The 18,081-nt window shown below is 40.7% G+C and overlaps 1 long non-coding RNA gene across 1 annotated transcript; it reads left to right on the top strand.

The window, feature by feature from the left end:
- Positions 1–633: 633 nt before the first annotated feature.
- On the top strand, positions 634–3,006 carry LOC136236506 (uncharacterized). Its single transcript, XR_010692148.1, has 2 exons — positions 634–757; positions 2,748–3,006. It is a non-coding gene; the product is annotated as an uncharacterized lncRNA (long non-coding RNA).
- Positions 3,007–18,081: the final 15,075 nt, after the last annotated feature.

Below are 18,081 nucleotides of genomic sequence, written 5' to 3'. Positions count from 1 at the left end.
ATATCACAGGATAGCTCAAGGATAACTCTACCAATCACTACCACACAATAGCATATAAGTTGCATGGGAAGGGTAGAGATGGAGGAGTCCGAACGAACGTTACTTTGTCCGAGCATCCATTTTTTTGGACAGTGGCTTTCGAAGGACACTGCAGCCACACGATATAACTAAATCCTTTCAAATTTTATACATGGAGGTTATAGTGATAGGTCTTCATAATAGTGCCATAAATGATCGGCTCTCATTGTTCTTCTAGGAAATATCGCGTCCGAACACTCATGGGGGTCGAAAATACATGAGCTGCTCTATCACACATTTCTTTGGTTGTGTAAATGCGGTGACGAGAAGTTGGCTAATAGTACTGCTGTTGAATTATTAGCTGGTGCGTACCTGCCATTGTCACCTGTCGCAAACAATATTTCTCCCAGTGCCCACAGACACGCTGTGTTCTTGTTCAGTACACAACGCAACACAATAAACAATGTAAAAGGAATGTCCACGCCTTCGAACCGGCCTTCAAACAAGCAAGAGAAAGCCAAACAGCCACTCAACAAATTTCCCAATGTTTGGCGCACCGTAACCATAGATATATTATAACACCTGGATTGGAAACGGTTTTCGCGGACCCAATATACACTGTAGTTATGACGTAGGCACTCTTGAAACAATCCCTGTTATCCGCGCTAGGGAAAAAATAATTACCTTTGGACGCTGAAACGTTACTCGAGAATCTGAAAACTGAAGAGTTATCGACGTGGTTAGTCATATTATAACATGTTGTACACGCTAGTCCAGTTTTTGTACGAAAAAAGTGCATATTCGCGTTTTGAAAAAATGCGCCATTTTTGCTTCCTCTCTCTTTCACTAGAGCAAGCGAAAATTCTAAAGTGTTTTATGTCACGAATTTATGCTGTATTGATGCGCTATTCAATAGTGATACTGTACTGTGAGTTTAGAGGTGTTATTGTAACTGACATCCATATCCACTGTACATAGTACCAGAGGTCATAATATGAGATTTATGCAACCAATGACACAGATTGATTCTTATATGTACTCCTTTTTCCCTTCGGCAATCAAAATCTGGAATGATCTACCCCAAAATGTGATTGACTCCAATGATATTGATCAGTTCAAACAAAAACTAGCAATTATTTAATTTGTATACTTGTATGTATGTTGTGACCTGTGCACCATACTCTAATAGAGGTCTGCACAGTATTACCAATAATAATAATAATAATAACAAATTCGCGACTTGTGCCAAATTTTAGCCAGTGGTATATTTTTGCCTGTTTCACAAATGGGCGTGAAACTATCCAGACAAGCATCTTTTGATCGTTTTGAGTCGCCAAGGTGATTGTCTGTGATAAAATACATCACTTAGGCTATGTTTTGAGTTGGTATCTGTAGTAGATTAAGAACAACAGACCATCCATTGGTTTCATGCCAACAATCTTTGCTTCCTTGTGTATGGACCCTAAATGTGAGTCATTCTTCTAGATACAGGCTTTACAGGCTCCTTGAGCCTTCTTTACCTGTAATACTAATACTAATACAAGTTCGGTTTTAATGGTGCCACAATATCTAAGGATGTGAGGTAAAGAGTTTTAATCGTGTTAAGTGTGTTAGTTCAAAATTTCATTGTAACCAACCTGGTGTAAATTTGAAGGTGACAATGATTATTTGGTTAGTGTACCATCGTTACTGCTGTAAATATGCACAAATAAGAAGGGTAAGGAATAGTGAAACTGTTGCGAATGTTGAAGTGCTGATCATTTGGTACATTTGTCTGGCCATTCTGAAATTTTGTGGCACTATCATGTCCACAGTAATTTACTATACCAAGGCCATACCAAATTAATCATGTGTTTCACGGATTGTTTGCCCTCTAGTAGTGAGCTGGCAGGTTTTGATAAAGTTATATGACTGCTCTATTAGAGTATCTTGATCTTGACAGGTGCAAAAGCTGAAGTCCTTCCATAATAAAGTGACGGAGCTCCATTTCCTTCTCCTTGGCTACTATACCTGTTACTGCTTGCACAATATTTTATTTTTGAGTTTGCCAAAACATTGACCCACCGCATCCGCATCCCTGAAACATAAGATTAATTTGTCATGGCCTAAACTGATCACTGGTTTTATATTTTTGTTGTATAGTTGTACTGTACAAAAGCAACTTGAGCTGTGAAAAGGGTTCCGGCCTTCGAAAGCCTGGGTAAATAAAGCTGTGCACCAAGAGAAATTAAGTAAAGTAGTGCTGACCCAGTCTGGGTGGTAAAGGCTTTAGCTCCATTGGTTGTACAGTAAATAGTTAGTTGTTAGTTTGGCTGGTTAATTTTCAACTATGTTTGAGTATGTAGTAGTGTGAGGGACTGTAAGTCCACACTTTTTACATCGCCACTCATAACTAGCCTTGTGCAATGGTTTTCAAAAATTGATAATAACAAGCCAAAAAGAAACCAAACTATACAGTGCCATGATATCACATGTTTACCCCATCAAACAGGACCTGAAGACACTAGGCACCATCTGTAAATATAAGTAATTTGAAGGCCCATATCACGTACAAGTGAGAACCACATGACTTATTGTGGTGCATGACTTACATACGGTCCCTTACGCTATATGCTGATGTAGTACACTACTAATACCATACAAAGTACGTGTTGTGTTCTTGTGTATTTATTAATCAACTCATTATTGTATTTAGTGGATAATTGTGTATTACTTTTAATGCTGTATAGGATTGTGCTTGTGTCAGCAAGTACATGGAGAAGTGTCAGCAAGGAAAGGATGTAACGTTAAGTCATCATCATCTTATTGATTCTGTGGTGTGTACTTAATGGAGATGGACTAAGATGTCCAGTAAAGACTTGGATAGCAACTGCAGTTGTCAGAAGAAAATGTTTTCTCCATAATTAGATTGTTATGACTCCCCTTGTGGGAAGTGTGTGCCTGTGTGATAAACTATATTATTGTTAATATGGGTAGTGCATGAATTGACTAGGACCGATTTTCCGAAACAGTCATCGAGACCGTTCGTTTAGTCAGAGGTGTGATGAAGTGACTCTAATACAACACACGCTATTCTATTAGAACGCACAGTTGGTGACAAAATGTTCAGTCATTGGTTGTGTAGCGCGGCTAGTTTCCCATATGTACTTGAATTGACTGGCTTCCCAATGAAATTGTGCACCTAAGGCTAAGTAAAGAAACCCTTCGCCAACACATAAAATAGCCGTGTATTCGGTCCTTCCTGAAGCTTGACCTCCACACTTCCGGTAACACGGAGTGTTTCAACGCGCGAACTCCGTTTCCAATCCCGGTCTTTTAAGTAATATACTATCTATGCCGTAACTAGGATAGGAAAATAATTTAACTGGCGTTTCCAATCCAGTAGGAACGCATACATTATCTATGACTATACTAAGCATACCAGACCCTTACTCTATGCGAAGGGGCGGGCGCCGCCAGACTACTGCTTTACAGAGTCCCTCGGCTTTATCAAGTAAATAGTCTCGCGGCGCCCGACCCTAAAAAGAGGGTCTGGTGAAACTGTGTACAAAAAGTTTGGCGCTGCCGGAATGTTGGAAGCTCCAATCAGATCGCTCCATTTCAAATTGATTATGTAATGCGTACATTTCAAAAGATTTGCGGCTTACGGTTAATTACATCCGGTGACCTTGCCGCTTAAAATCGTTGAGAAAAACGGCCATACAATTCTGTTGGGTTCGTTATAACGTTGAATAAATAAAGTAGCACTATTAGTTTGGTAATGCTGTAAGCGGATCTGGTTGAATGGATGTTGTGACGTAATCAGTACACTAACGTAACACTTAAACGTCATCCAATAAACATTCTGAAAACTACAACATACTACTACTTATTACCTAACTATATACTTATTACTACCTATACGTACTTAACTTAACCAATGTCAAAGTCAGGAAATTCGTCCTCAGCAGTAAGCGAATACTGGCGGAGTATCATTTTTGCATTGTACCTCCACAAAGTCACAGACAGTTGCTGGAGAAGTTGGCGCCTAGCAAACTTTCTAGGTAAACCGTTTCTAACAGTTGTTCTGTCAGCTATGGATCCTAAAATTGATAGGGCATATGGTGACCAAACACCAAAGGTCTCACATACAAGAGGGATAAAATCTCCTCCATTATCATTTACAATGTCCTGGTATTGGTTGTCCTTAGCTATCTCACCAACAGCAGCAGCCACCCCAGCCTGAGAAGAAGCAGAAGATATGACAGCAGACTGAGCGGTACTCCTGACGAAGAAATCAAAATAGGCAGGTCGACCAAGATGAAAGTCAGGGTGGTATATGTCGCCAGGACGAGATCGGTCAGATGGAATGCCTTGCTCCCTAAGAACACCAGGGTGATCTTGGAGCAAGGCATGGTGTACAACAGACACTAAAGCATTATGACGCTGGATCCTCAAGGGACCATGAGAGCACCCCAGCAGATGATCACCAAACTGGTCAATGACAGATAGACAAGTACAGAGTGGTAAAGAAGGGAACAAAGGAATGCCAAGCCACAAACATAAAGCTATAGTAAAATCGTGAGGAGGAATAGCTAGACCCAAAGCAGGCTGTGGAAGTGCTTTAAGCCAACCACTGCTGGTGCCAGAAGAATGTGATAAAGCACGCAGATGTGCTTGATCACGAATGGTGGAACTGCTTGCAAGCTGTTTAAAAAGTGAATCATCTAAAATGGCTTGAAGGTCAGTTTGAGAGGAGTTTTGCAACACAGAAACAGACATACCTTCGAAGAAAGCGAGGGAACAATCTTCCCCGGGAAATGGCATAAAAACATCAAAAGTTTCCACTAAACGCGACACTAAAATACGGGAAGAATTACAGGACCCCACAAATGCAGGAGCAGCAGAACGCTCAGATTCACGTAGGCCCAGGCCTCCTAACCTAAATGGCAAGGTGGCTTGTGTCCAACTACTATCAGAAATTCCACAACACAAGATTCTACTAAGGCATTCTCTCAACCTAAGGTCAAAATGTGAGGGAAAGGAACCCAAAGAGGAAGATGGCACACAACGTAAAAGGTGAGTGACCTTGCAAACGCTAAGACAGCTCCTAAGCAGATGCAACTCTACTTGAGGGTCCTCGAGGTCAACCAATTTATCCTGAATTGCAACTATTTTATCAAATTGAACAGATAAAAAGGCATCGAAAAACTGTGGAGGTCCCCAAATAGGAGATCCAAGAAGCTCCAAACCACTGTTCTTGGGGTTGATACGCTTGATGGCAGGATGAAAGTTAGGAAAAGAAGTGTCACCAGAAGGCCAGTATAGTTCACACTTGGATAGATTGATGTAAGGCCCCTATTTGGTGATTATTAGTTTCTCATCCAGCCTTTCTAATTATTATGATGCGGGCGGGAGGGTATTACCATTATGCCATTATTTTCACTGATGTACAGACCTTGTCCAAATTGTCTTTCTTTCTTACTACAAACATTTCCTTCACCAGCTGATTCTACTTTTCGTGATCGCCAACTGTTTTTCGACAGTCAACTGAAAGCGAAGTCGATAGAACACGATTGCAACTGGCACTGCAGCAATTTGCTAAGGAAAACAACAGTTCTCCTGGCGATATATAGCGCATTGTAGCGTTCATCAACAAAAAATTATAAGAGTTTGGCATCACGTGTTCTTCTGAGCATGCACAGAGTAAATAATGGCTTACCATGCGGTAGCTTAAGAAGGATGCGGGCGGTGGATGAGAAACTAATAATCACCGAATAAGGGCCTAAAGACCAAAACTGGGACCCGACTCAGTAAAATGTGAAAGTAATGCGCGAAGACAAGATCTAGTACCTATAAATGTGCCATCATCTAGAAGACATGTTTCTCATGTTCATAAACATTCTAGAGCTCAAATTTTTTGTACACAGTTTCACCAGACCCTCTTTTTAGTAGCGATTTCCAACCAACCAATTTTTCGCACATATTTTTGCTACTTAAATTACACACCTTCAATAAATGTTTCACAAGCTGCCGTTCCAGTTAATGGTAGTCAATACTTCATACTTCGTAATGCACTTTACTGAATTAAAATCCATGCGGTATTTATTGAAATATGTCAAATCAAAGTTTGAGAAATAAAAATCCCCATAGGGATCCCATACAAATAATTGCATACGTAATTCTAATTGGAAAAATGCGGCACCGGTGATAGCCAAAGTTTCCGAGTGTTTCTGCGTGAACCTATGGCTGACGAGGACGAAAAAAGTGTTCCTGGGCAAACCCTATACGCTGATTTCGATTCTGCCATGTGTTTTTTGATTGGAGGACGATTGAAGTTGGATTACGACGAAAATATGGCTCTTTAAAAGGTAAATCGCCAACTAGCACTGTTCAGAATCCAGCATTACAATCACCCGGGACTTCAAGGCATCCCTCTGCATTGATGCAAGTATAGTTTGAAGGTGAGCAGTTTGTTGTCTTGTGCGGAATTGCAATATAAGGTTCAAGGTTGGACGTAATTTTTTCAAAAGTGGAGACTGGCACGTGTTAACAGCCTTGCATGGCTTCACACTTACCTGTTGTTATATTCTGGTGTATTTATTGCTGTTTTGATCCATTTTATAGCAGCTTCAGTGATTGTAATTTTGGTCAGAAACTATTTATAATTTCTCTTTGTAGTATACTGATGTCATTGTGTTATATAATAATTATCATCCTTAGTGCTTACAATGTGACAAATAAAGCTGAACAGTGTCCAAACAAATCAATTTTTTAAATAATATTGGTCTTATATTTTATCTGATTGTCATGTTTCCAAAGTATTTGTTGATTGTGACTTGTGATGTCACTACTTACCATGTTATATAGTATTACTGATTTTTCTAGCTAGCTATCCCTGAAAATGTATTAGGTACCTGTGTATACTTAGTGTTACACAATATACACAGTTTTATTTGTGAATCACTTGCTTTATTCGTGTAATATTCTGAGTGGTCAGTCTACAAAGAAGTGGTCACTCTTGAGAGGTTTTACCTAGCTCATATGCTGTTGTCCATAAAATAGATACGTGGTGAAAATTTTATGTTATTAATAGTTTTCTATCTAGATTTATGACACTTTGAATATTGTGTTTGGTGCCATGTGATATACATAAAAAGCATTGAAAATGCTGTACACAAAAATCATCAAACTGTCAACTTCTTTTACTTATATCTTTCGATAGGAACCACCGATTGAGGTGGGGTTTGGACTAAAATGAACCTGAAAAATAGCACAATATTTGTCATACTAATGAATGCATGGAATGTTAGTTATTTAATTTAGTTGAAAATCTCTATTTTTAGGGTCGGGCGCCACGAGACTATCAAGTAAAGCATTTGCAACGCTTTCAGCTCTAATTCAAGGAATCAGAAACACTATCCCGCAGGTATGCACTGTAATCGAAGTAATCCACGGTGCGAATCACTATCACACGTACGTGGGGTCAGCCTAGTCTCGCGTGGCCAGACCTCTTTTTCTCCGTCACGGCGCTTATCAATTAGAGATTATAAGCGCCTACTCCCAAAAAGGGTCTGGTCCAGAATCAATACGTAAACTTGTTTTCACACCCCAAGCTAGAGCTCGGGGTGTTTAATTAACCTTCGTCATAAAATGTATACTTCCTTTTAACTTTCAAGCCACGTACGCACTGGAAATGCCATGAACGATTTCCGGTAGCAGTGATGAGAGACACTGAGGCTGTTTTTCTACGGTTGAAAAGGTCACAGAACGATTCCTTGTGAAAACGAAAAGGCGAAAGGAGAACTGAACAAAGAATCAACCCGTGTCCTTTTCAACCTTAGAAAACCAGCCCCAGTGGCTCTCATCACCGTTAGCTACCGGCAATCGTTCATGGCATTTCCAGTGCGTACATGGCTTGAAAGTTAAAAGGAAGTATACGTTTTATGACGAAGGTTAATTAAACACCCCGAGCTCTAGCTTGGGGTGTGAAAACAAGTTTACGTATTGATTCTGGACCAGACCCTTTTTCGGAGTAGGCGCTTATAATCTCTAATCAATAAGCGCCGTGACGGAGATAAAGCGGTCTGGCCACGCGAGACTATTTTCGGAGTAGGCGCTTATAATCTCTAATCGATAAGCGCCGTGACGGAGATAAAGCGGTCTGGCCACGCGAGACTAGGGTCAGCCAGGAAAAGTAAATTTTGGAGACGCCGAAGGAAGAAATTTATGATCCGTGATCGAGGAATTGCCAGTCTGTCACAATCGTGTTATGCAAGATTGAAGGGGTGGGGTCTATTCTACGGAACGGAACGAAATGATGGACTAAACCACGGAACGGAACACTTTCTCAAATTGAAGCTTGCAACTTACCATTGCTGAAACTGCCCTTATAAGTTAGCAGTGGCACCTCCAGTGGGTGATTAAACATAAGATATAAAGAATTAACGGATCGATTGTGGGTTTTTGTTGGTTGTCATTAGTAACGAAGTATTAATTGTGGGATGAGCTGTATCAGTGATGTTCATCCATGGTTCATCTATAGAAGGGAACTTTATGTGAGCTGTTTTTCTTATTTAGACTTTAGAAAACAGTCTGGGCTGGCCTTTCAAGTCATAAGTCAGTGTACAAATAAAGCAAGCAGGAAGATACTGGTAACAGGAAAGAGCCAGCTGAATTGAAACTTGAAGAATTTTGTGCAGTGTGTGAGGAGCAAATATTTTGGCAGACCGCAAGGAGGGTATATTCTGCAAACATCACTGAAGTGTATGCATGGAGTTATTTGTATATTAACAGGTGGTGCAGTGGACTAATGCCGTATTCAATAGTGAGCTGATTTTATCTGTTGCACAATTCAAGGATGTGTCTGACTGCTAGCCTTGAATCAGGGTAAATGCCAAAACTCCAAGATCAGCCAAATCTCAATTATAAGCTGCATGTGAAACCATGCCCGTAGCCACCAGGCAAACATGATTTGGACCAGGATGTGTGTGTAATTTCAATGTATCTAGTCAGACCTGAAATGGAACACTCACATTAATTACATACCACCTAAGAATCCTAGGATTTCTTAAGTGTAACATTTCACATGCTTCACTTCAAACAAAACAGGTTAAATTTTTTCGTCTATTTTCAAGTGATTCCCAGTCCAGCTGGTCCATGAAATTACAGTGGGATCACATGTATTTGTTACAGTGCGGGCTGTCCTGTGTTGGATCTACTCTAGAGTTAAGATTTCAAGGTAGACTCACTGCCAATGTACTGACACTAGTATTGTTGTAGCATATTTAAGTGGAGGACAAATGAAATAGTAATGTTAGATTATTTATGTATACAAATTTTTCATAATGAAATTGATATCCCATTTTGATTTGTACTTCCACTTTGCAACATATTCAAGAGCAAGAAGTTACCACACTTTTAATCTCCAACCACTGTCGTTAATTAACCAAGATCTCACTAGTCTGTAATTCACCTTATTGTGGTGATTTTATTGATTTATCTGTATGTTTTCTTCATTTTCCTTTGAAATTGTACCAAGAGTTCATAATAAGGTGGAGAGTGTCTAACTTGAATGCATTCACCAAACACCCTGCTTAAAGTAACACCTTGGCCTTATTTCAGAACAAAGGCTTTACCTTCAGCAACACTAATCAACAGTTTTCTATCCCCCAGTAAAGGTGTTGACTTGATGAAAGGTGAACTTTACACAGGGTGTTTGTACAGGCCATACTGAGAGTTAGACACTCTCCCCCATACAAATATTATGAACTCTTGGTTGTACAGTATAGGTAAACAAAGATAAGTTTCTCTCCCATCTTATTCTAGGATTTCTATTGACTAGGAAAATTCAATTATTTGTATACAGGCTCAAAATTGAGAAAATATAAAGAAAATGAATTAATATTATACAGTCAGTTTGTTTTTGGATATTTAATGTCTCCAACCGCAACAAAAATTCGATGAATCTATGCATCTCATCACTGGTTGTCTGAACATTCTGAAAGTGATACCTCACTCAATCAACCATATATTCTGTTTATTAGACTGAATAAAGTCATGATCACCTAGCCTTTTCATGTCACCAGTAACTTTCTAGTTAATTTCTCTGTGGATATAATCATCTGAAACTGAAGAAATTGAGTGGTCTTCTAAACTATTTATCTTGTCAAGATAAGCAGAAACAACTGACATCCAATTGGCTACTGCATTGTAGTAACAAAACTTGCCTTGGTCATGTAATAAATGAATTGAAGAGACCTGCTTAATTTATCAGGTAGTAGAACAATCATTTAATTAATGTTTTATAATTATCCTATTCTATTTTCCTGGAGGTTCCACTGATAAAATGCAATTTCAGCAATGATAGCAGCTAGCCAAGCTGAAAGTTGATTCAGAAAACACTCCATTCTGTAAAATAGACCCCATCCATAATTCAACTCAGTACTCAGGCTGAGATATCTGGCAATAGTCCACTACTCTGTTAATGAATCATTGATGTTCACACAATATAGCCTCCTTGAGGTAACTGAATGTTTGCTCTTCACACACCGCACAAAATTCCTTTAGATTCTGCTTAGACTGAGCTTGTCACCATACTTGTTTCCTTTGTAGTGTAGCTATACACATACTGATTTATGCCGATTAGAAAGGCTGGGCCTCAGACTGTATATTCTAAAGTCAAAGTAAGTAAAAATAACTCACATACTAGTAAAAACAAGTCATGCATTAAGTTCACAACTTGATATATCCGAAGATGAACACACTGAGTCAGCTATTCCCACAATTAGTACTTCGTTACTAATGACAACCAACAAGAACCCACAATCGATCCTTAAATTCGTTTTATCTTTCTTGGGGTACGTTTGATTACCTGCTGGAAGTGCCACTGATAACTTGTACAGCAATGGTAAGCTGCAAGCTTCAATCTGAGAAAGCATTCCGTTCCGCAGTTTAGTCCATCATTCCGTTCCGTTCCGTTCCGTAGAATAGACCCCACCGATTGAAGGTTAGTTATGCTTCTTATCTTAATCCACTATAATCAAGTTGACTATAATCCAGTAGCTGTAGCTGCAATAGCTATATCTGGAAGTTGCCATGGGCGTAGAGAGTGATTGGTGTTAGATCACAGGGTGTGGCCCACATTAAATTATTTGTAAACAGGTCGTCTAGAATGGGTGTGTAGCAGCCAGTGATTGACCCAGCTCACTCAGCAGTTCACTGACCTATCGACCCTGACACAGCAGTTGCATCAGCAACCAGCTCACTACACTGGCAACTACCTCAGAGCTGACTCACCTTGTAGCTACATGAACTCATGCACACACAGCACCTTATAATTAGGTCATTTTCCTATTTGTGTATAAATATGTTGTACAGCTGTACTTTTATTAGTAGTGCTCAAGTTGCGCTCAAGTGGTGGTCCAACCGAACACGCTCCTTCGCGAGCAACCGCTCGCCCATATGGCATCCTTGCCATATTTGGTGACCCTGACGTGATCCATAGGTGTAACGTTCACAGTGGGTGTATCCATACTGGGTTACTGTTACTGAACTGGACAACACTCACTGACATAAAATTTGCCCCCACATGTACGTATCCTTTTCAACATTGCTTTTCAACCACTAACTGGCTCAAGTCTTGTCTTGCATATTAGAGGCACACACAGCTTCTATCTATGTAACGGTACACAGTGATGAGTTCATAATGAATATTTATATATGACAAGTATTTCAAAAACTTTGGAATTTATTACTAGAGTAGGGACCATAGCACATCGACAAGGGGTAGTCACCTCCATACCATCAATTGATGCGCTTGCGACCGGGATCAAGATTTAATCAAGCGATCAAGGGGTATTTTTGCACTGAATCAAGCGATCAAGGCTTTCGCAAAAGTGGCAATCAAGCACCTTTGGAAAGCTAACTTTGGGAAACACGAGAATTTACTAAGTTTTACGGTTGACGATCAAGAATCAAGGCTCTTAAATAGATGAAATCAAGTGATCAAGGCAAATTTTGTCGATCAAACTTTTTGATCCCGGTCGCGAGCGCATCAATTGGCGGTATGGAAGTGACTACCCCTTGATCGATAAAAAGTGCTGAAACAAGCTGGAGTAGTGCACGATATTAAATCACAGTAAAACAATAAGAAGTATTATATCCCTACTGTGCTTCAAGATACCATAATGGAAATGCACAGTAGGGATATAACATTTTACTGTGATTTAATATCGTGCACTACTCCAGCTTGTTTCAGCACTTTTTATCGATGTGCTATGGTCCCCACTCTAGCTAAAAATTCCAATTTTTTTTTGAAGAACTTGTTAATTTTTTTTTGTAAATAATATTATTATGATTGGTGATGCATACTGCATTTGAAATGGCGCCGTGCACCCCAGCTATATTGTCTGAAAAGTGAAGTATCCATTACGCTTCGTTGTCAGCTATGTTCAACCCGTTACACAGCAGTACGAATCGAGAGCTGTTCGAAAAGCATCTCTGCAACCCACACATACTGAAAGAAGGGGTTTGTGCCGTGTGCTCCAGTCATATAAATTATGGTCTGAAAAGTGAAGTATCCATATATTATGCTTCGTTGTTGGCTATGTTCAACCCATTATACAGCAATACAAACCAAAAACTGTTTTAAAAACACTTCTGCAATCAAAGTAGCCACTACGAAAATACGGGCAATTTTCGTTATGAAAGGAAGCTATCACATGCTACCACCAAATCGACGGCTTTTCGCTGTTAGCAAAGATGAATGGGACACAAAGGAGGACACTAGTAAGTCCAAGAAGAATGCATTGTACATACTGTGGTATGCCAAAAGGCACCTCTCGGGCTGAAACAACGTTGAACAGTGAAAAATCAAGCCCTTAGCCTTTATCGAGTTACACTTGTCTGAAGGCATCAGGCAGCAGTGTTGGGAGTAACGCGTTACATAATATTATTACTTTTGTGGTAACTAAGTAATATAACGAAATACGCTATAAAAACGGGTTAGCACATATTTGTCGAATCACGCATTGTGGTTGCTGGTGGTATTAAGTATTCATCGAATTGCATTTAGTAGATGCTGGTAGTATCGCTATTAACTATATTTTTGGCAGGTGGTCAGGTTGTTTAATCAGGTGCACGTGATCCCCTCTCAACGCAGGTCGGTGACAAGCACGTAGCTGCTATTGCGTTTTCGAGCCTTTGTTGTAATCTGTATGGCTCGATGTAGGATTTTTGGCCCCTGCAGCTAACTCGAGCCTATCTGGACGAGAGTTCCATAGCCCAAAGAAAGCTCATAATGGGGTAGCAGGGGGTTCTAAGTGGCTAGTTGGAGTAGTTTAAACCTTGTCAAAAATGATCATCTTGTTTGAGCTTGGTTTTCCTATCGCCCAGATGAGGTCTTGTCACCTTTGATAGGCACTGTTAAGCGTTAGCGCCATAGGGTTAGCACGTGTGTCTGCCTATTCATGGCTACCTGGCCACCTCTGTAAACCGTGCCAGCAGCACAGTTTAGGAGCTGCAAATTGCTATTGGTTGTTGATACTGGCCGGTATAGAAAGGAATATATTTCAAAACCTTAAGTGAGTGATGTTGTATCAGTGCCATGCCCTGGTCTGGCGAGCAATCCGCTGTCAGCAGACTACCCCAGCTTCATCGATACTTAGCTGCGTGACACTACAGCCTTTGTTTGATTGAAGTTTTATGGTCATAGTTATGACTTATGCTAAGACTGCTTGCTATTGGTGTGTCACCAGCGTGGTGCCAAGTTGACAGTATCAGTATCCGTAGCTATAGCTTGTTATTAATCTATAATGTACGTGTGTATGCAAGTGCGTTTTAGTGGCTGCATGGCCTGTTGGATTTTTTGCACTGTAGTCATGGGATGACCTAGGTGATGTGCAGTTGCGCTCTGTCCCCAGCTCGCAGTGCAGTCATAGTGAGTAATATTGGCTCACCTATTTGTGTACTCTTGACACAATCATAAATGACGTGTTCCCCGTATCCGGAGAATTGAGGCACAGCCCAGTCTGATGTGTCTATGTATCACTAATCTGATACTGCTTAGGGCGATCTCACATCTCTGTTTATAGTGTAAGTATGTGTGTTAACCATGCCTGGTGTGATTTCAATAAACTAGTGCATGATACCGCTGGCATGTGGTAGTGATCAAATACCTTAGTGCAACTTTGTCTTGTTGCCTGAAGTAGTGCTACTAGATCTAGACTCACTCGGTTGCTTTGTTCAGTGGTCACCATAGCTGTTATAGTGTGCTGCTTATCTGTCACATCCTGACTAGCTGGATATAGAATATTCTAGTCTGTTTTTTGTTTGTTTTTCTTTTTTTTGATTGCTAGGAGTTCTAGTCAAGGTGTTCCCAGCAAGTGAGCTGTACTAGTCGCAGCTGGTCATCTTGATTATTGGTTATTGATTTAGCTGATATGTGTGTACTGTACATGTGTTACTGAACATCGCTGCCACGTCTAGCTACAGCAAATAATATAGTCTGGTGCTAACGCTCAAGTTGATGACTGACTACACTGTGCTGGTCACTTAGCAGGTATAGTCATATGCTCTCGGTGTAGCTGAAGCGTGCTTAAACTGTGGCCACAGCTGCTACAAGTCCTGCCATTTAGTGGTAGTGATTGGCTGATGTGTGACTGTACCATGCTACAAATGTAGCCGTCCTGTCATTCAGTTAAGTGCAGTAACTGATATGCTACTGTATAGGCAACTGAGTAGCCATTTTGTTTACTGCCATCGATGTTGTCATGTATAGCTGATACATATCTGTAGTGAACTGTGCTATACCACTGTATAACTGTCAAATATACTGCAAATGACACTGTCAGGTGCTATCGTTATAGCTGATGCAGGAACTAGGCCTTTATGATCAGTGTGGGTGAAGAGGAGTCTTTAGAGCACATGGTTGGACATGCTAAGTATGTAAGATTTTGCAGAGACCAAAGCCCAACCTCATGCGATTGCTATGGCCACTGTACTGCATTACTGACATAGTTGTCTCACTCACTGTGACTGATACTGAGTGATAGTGATGCAGTCAGGTGAGAAAGCTCATAGCTGCCCTGTGCTGTTACTATCTGTAAGATCTGTCGATGGTGCAGGTACAAATAACGCAACTAATGTGTAGCCGCAATCGTGATGTGGTCAGGATTATCTATCCTGGCATGGCTGTTACGTGTGCAACTAATGCGTCAGGTGTTTTCAGTATGCAGTTGAAATTCCTGACACTTCTGCTGTACATTATTCGTAGCAGTCTATCTGATGTGTGGATGTAGGATCATGACAAAGCCAGATGTCACATCTACTACAATTGATGCAGTCAGATGTAACAATATACCTGATATATGTGACTGCACAGTGCTACTGATGTAGCTGTCGTGTCCACTGAAGCTGCAATTGATGTAGTGAGCAGGTGTGGTTACACTGGTGATATTTCTGCTACCTCCATTGTAATTGATATAGTCTGATGCTAACAGTATAGACTGTACAGTGCTACTGGTGTAGCTGTCCTGATCATGATGCAGTCAGGTGATGATATAGCTGATATGTAGCTGCCCTGCTGAAGTTTCTACCACCTCCGCTGTGACATGTTCCTATGTAACAATATAGCTGATGTGTGGCTGTTGCTACAGTGCATGGTAATAATGTATAGCAGTACTATGGCTGTCCCATTTTTTCATTTTTTATTTTTATTTTTTTATTTTACCACTGATGTAGTCAGAAGCTAGCAATATAATGACTGTACAGTGTTGTTGACGTAGCAACTACAGCTGATGCATGCAGTGTAGCTGTCGTGTAAATGTGTGATGACAAGAGGTCACGTTCACTGTGATTGATAGTCAGGTAGCTGATGTATGCATGATTGTACTGTGATACCAACATAGTTATCACATTGATTTTACTAGAATTGATGTTGCATCATTCATGTTTGAGAGCTACCAATGTAGCCCGTGTTTGAGTACTATGGATGTAGCCCACGTTTACTGGTGTAGCTCATGGTTGAGTGCTATCGACATAGCTCACGTTTGAGTGTTACTGGCGTAGCTCATGAGTGATTGCTACTGACGTCACTCGTGTTTGAGAGCTGCCAACTTACCTCATCCGAGTTCTACTGACATAGCTCATGTATGGCTGCAACTAATGTAGTTCATGTCTGGTGCAGCTCGCGTTTGAGTGCTACCAGCTTACCTCATTTGAGTGCTACAGACTTACATAGCTCATGTCTGGGAGCTCCTGTCTGGGTACTATCAATATAGCTCATGTCTGAGTGTTACCAATGTAGTTTCTGTTTGAGCATCAGCGATGTAGCTCATGTAAGCATGTTTGAGTACTACCAACGTGGCTCATGATCATGTCCACATAATGCTAATGATATAGCTCATGTTTGAGTGTTACTGACATAGCCCATGTTTGAGTGTTACATGGACGTAGATCATGTTTGAGTGCTACCAACACAGCTCATGTCTGAGTGCTACTGATGTAGCTCATGTTACCAGCTTACCTCTTTTGAGTGCTATGTACCAAGTAGCTCAGGTACGAGTGCTACTAATATAGCTCATGTTTGAGTGTTACCAAACATAGCTTATGTCTGAAATTGAGTGCTACTGATGTTTGTAGCTCATGTTTGCATGCTACTGATGTAGCTCATGTTTGAGTACTGCTGATGTAGCTCATGTTTGTGTTTGAGTGCTACCAACATAGCTCATGTCTGAGTTTAGTAGCCCGTGTTACCGACTTGTATAATTACCTCTTTTGAGTGCTACTGACATAGCTCCTGTCTGAGTGCTATTGATATAGCTAATGTTTGAGTACTACTGACTGCTTGTGTTTATGTGCTACCAAGATAGCTCATGTCTGATACTGAGTGCTACTGATGTTTGTAGCTCATGTTTGCTTGCTACTGACATAGCTCGTGTTTGAATGCTACCAGCGTACCTCTTTTGAGTGCTACTGATGTAGCTCATAATTGAGTGCTACTCACTCTTGAGTGTTTGCAATGTAGCTCATGTTTTGAGTGCTACTGATGTAGTTCATGCTTGAGTGCTACCAATATGTTTATGGTGAAGTTCTACTGTTGTAACTCATGTTTGAGTGCTACCGACATAGCTCATGTGTGAAAGCTTTTAACTTACCACATTAATTATGGGTGCTACCGATGTAGCTCATGTCTGGGCACTACCAATGTAGCTCATGCCTGAGTGCTACCGACGTATAGTAGTTCGTGTTTACGTGCTACCGACATAGCTCGTATTGTGAGATGTAGACTCATGTTTGAGTACCAACTTACCTCATTTGGGTGCTAGCAACATAGCTCATTTCTGGGTGTTATAGCTGCTCATGTCTGGCTACTAGTGATGTAGCTCATGTCTGAGTGCAACTGACAGCTCATTCTGGGTGTTACCAACATATTGAGTGCTACCGATGTAACTCAGATTTGGGTACTACCAATGTAGCTCATGATCATGTTTGAGAACTGCTGACATAGCTCGTTTGAGTGCTATACCGTCGTAACTCATGTTTCGGTGCTGCTGACATAGCTTATGTGTGAGTGCTACCAATGTAGCTCATGTTTGAGTGCTACCGGTGTAGCTTATGCTGTGTGAGTGCTACCGACATGGCTCATGTTGTGAGATGTAGCTCCTGTTTGAGTACCAACTTGAGCGCTACCAACATAGCTCATGTCTGGCTACAGCTACTGATGTACCTCATGTCTGGGTGCTACTGACAGCTCATGTCTGGGTGTTACTGACATATTGAGTGCTACCGATGTCACTCAGGTTATTACCGACATACCTCACGTTTGAGTGCTACCAATGTAGTTCATATGTGACTGCTACCAATGTATTTTTCTACAGTTGTGACTCATGTTTGAGTGCTACCAACATAGCTCATGTGTAAATGCTTTTAACTTACCACATTTGAGTGCTACCGATGTAGCTCATGTATGGGTGCTACCGACGTAGCTCCTGTCTGGGTATTACCAATGTAGCTTATGTCTGAGTGCTACTGATGTATAGTAGTTCAGTTTGAGTGCTACTGACATAGCACATGTTTAAGTGC

The sequence above is a fragment of the Dysidea avara genome, chromosome 10 (assembly GCF_963678975.1).
Source record: "Dysidea avara chromosome 10, odDysAvar1.4, whole genome shotgun sequence".
Taxonomy (NCBI): domain Eukaryota; kingdom Metazoa; phylum Porifera; class Demospongiae; order Dictyoceratida; family Dysideidae; genus Dysidea; species Dysidea avara.
This window is presented reverse-complemented; position numbering and strand designations above follow the sequence as displayed.